This window comes from Asparagus officinalis, chromosome 5, assembly GCF_001876935.1.
Source record: "Asparagus officinalis chromosome 5, Aspof.V1, whole genome shotgun sequence".
Taxonomy (NCBI): Eukaryota; Viridiplantae; Streptophyta; class Magnoliopsida; order Asparagales; family Asparagaceae; genus Asparagus; species Asparagus officinalis.
Window position 1 is genome coordinate 76,866,539 of NC_033798.1, and position 2,877 is coordinate 76,869,415.

Consider the following 2,877-nt stretch of genomic DNA (forward strand, 5'->3'; position numbering starts at 1 on the left):
ACTTTGAATCGCAAGGCTTCACCGACATTCCGCCAACCTCCTTTGGATATGATCGTTGAAGCTCTATTCCATCCATCCTCCAACTACGTTGTTTGTCTACAATACATAGGAATACACAAACACTAGACAAACAATATTAGTAGTAAATTGTTTGTAAATCATCATCAAAACAAGAAGGCCAACACTTTATGCCGACGAACTCGATCCGATCTCCTCCTCTCTTCTGAAATTCGTGCTCCTTCGGTCTTCAATTCAGCAGGGCTTCGCCAATACCCGAGAATTCTAGATCTGAAAAAATAGAAGCCCTGGGACTGTATTTATAGGCTTTGGGACCTATGTTTTCGGATAAGAACGATTGATTCGCTCTTATCTTCAGTTGTAACCACTTAACCACGTTCTTGGATAGATTCAGATCAGTTAGAACAAATACAGGTGGTTAACGTAAAAAACAGCTTAAAATAGTCAAAAATCGGTTTTCGAGGCTGCGGACACCTGTGGGTGTCTCTGGTTGGTCGAGACACCTGTGGGTGTCTCGGCCTGGCCGAGACACCAGTGAGTGTCTCGGGTATTTTGGCTCTAACTTTCTTATATAACCTCCAAATAATATGATTCAAGATTCGTTGGAAAGATGAAGAAGATATATATAACTTTTTTCTTTGGGTTTTTTCATAATCGAATCGAATCATGACCAAAATCTATGTTCTTCTCCGAGAGACCAACACTGTCTCGAAATTCTAAGGCAGTTGGTATTTTTGATTTATCTCTCGCATACGATCTCGGAATGAATTGATCCAACATGCGTTAGAAACCTAACAAGGATCTCTACAACTTTAATTTTTTAAGATTCTTCATATTCAAAGTGAATCATAGTCAAAATAGCTCTACAATATCTGATACACCTATGGGTGTCTCGGCCAAGCTTTGGCCGAGACACCTCTTGATTTCTCGGTCAAGCTTTAGCTGAGACACCTCTTGGTGTCTCGGCCAAGCTTTGGCCAAAACACCTATGGGTGTCTTGGCTAAACTTTGGCCGAGACACCTATGGGTGTCTCGCTGAGGCCTGGAGCACTGTTCCGTGCATTCTGTCCGTTTTCACTGTATCTTCGTCATCCGAACTCAGAATCATGCGATTCAAAATGCATCAGAAAACCAAAGAGGAGATCTACGATCTTCCATGATTGAATAATATGTGGAGTAAATGGGACATGAGGTGTGCTTCGTCTTTCGTAAGCGACGTGTAGCTCCTGATCCATTCGTATTTTCGTTATTCCGATGTTTCGTTGCTTCGCATGGTTCGTCAACTCACTTCATGTACTGGTCATCATCAAATGAGTTTATGTGACTCGGATGGTGAAGTTCATCGTCTTCTCTTTATCTCGAGCCGCATGTGAGGACCTATAGACAATTTTTGATGCCTACAGATACCCCTCCCCCCAAAGTGTTTCAGCCTCGTTTCTTTTATAGAGGAGGCTGAAATACTTTGTATGTGATCGGTCCAACTTTCAGTCGGTGTAAAAGGACCTGTAATTAGCTTTGATTCTTGAATCCTTCGATTTTTAGTCTATTTTGTTGAATAACTGAAGTTCTTCTGGTGCTGCGTTTATCGTCTGGCCGTCGTCAAAGTTTCGAATAAAAAACTAGTGAGTTGATTTTGGCTCGTGCTGTCGAGTTGACTTTGAACTGACTACCTCTGCCATAATATATTGGCTTATGGCTATGCGTTGAACGATGTTGTTTCGGATCACCCGACGTTGACTTTTCATCACAACGCGTTGACTGGCATCGACCTAGGGTTATGCGTTGATCAGCGTTGACCTTAGGGTTTTGGATCGCCCGGCGTTGACTTTTCATCGCAACATGTTGACTGTCGTTGACCTAGGGTTACGCATTGATCGGCGTTTGTTAGACCCTAGAGGGGGGGTTTTAGGGTCTTATGCTAATCTAATCCCGATTAAATGCCAATTAAAATTATATTGATTAATTTGTTCTTGCAAGAAATATATAAGATGGATATGAACAAGAATGATATGAATAAGCACAAATAAAATATACGCTAAGCAAAACACAAACACACGATATGTTTACGAGGTTCAGTCACCATGACCTATGTCCTCGCTCCTCAACTTAAGGAGATCTCTACTATCACAATCCGGTTTGAAAGCCGGAACTTTTATACACTCGATTTACAAGTTTATCGAAAACTCTCACACAAAAAACACTATGCAATTACACTTTACACACTAAGTGTAGGAACCTAGCCCATGTCCTCCTCCTCAACTGCTCGGATACAACCTCTCCCTAGGTTCGTCAACTGACGCCACTCCCATTGGATTCGACCCCGTCTCAAGCCTCACACTTCTCTCGGTATACAAGTGTATTACAAGTGATACTCACAATAATGGTTAAATACAATGATTTGTTCTCGATAACAAATAAGAACACAATGAAGCTCACTCTCACTAAATCACACACCACTACCTAACAATATATTGTTTGGAAATATTTTAAGCTCAATAAGGTGTGTGTGATAATAGTGAATGAAAATATGCAACTCAATTAAATTTAGCTAAGTTATAAAAATGAATCAATAAGCTATATATAAGAAAGAGTTTAGAAAACTTCTCAATAAACAAGAAAACGATAGATGATGATGAGGATAGGATCCTCAGTTGGAATTGAAAGCCTCTTCTTGTTATAGAAAACTTTTTTTAAAACAGACAAATAAAACCAGCTTAAACAGCTCATAAATAGCTCTTAATCTCTTGTTAAAAACTCATTGTAAAACAAACTCTTAGTCTCTTGAAAGAGGAAGGCAATAGGGTATTTATACCCACTCAAGACATCAGCCAAAACAACATTTTAAAGACCAAAATACCC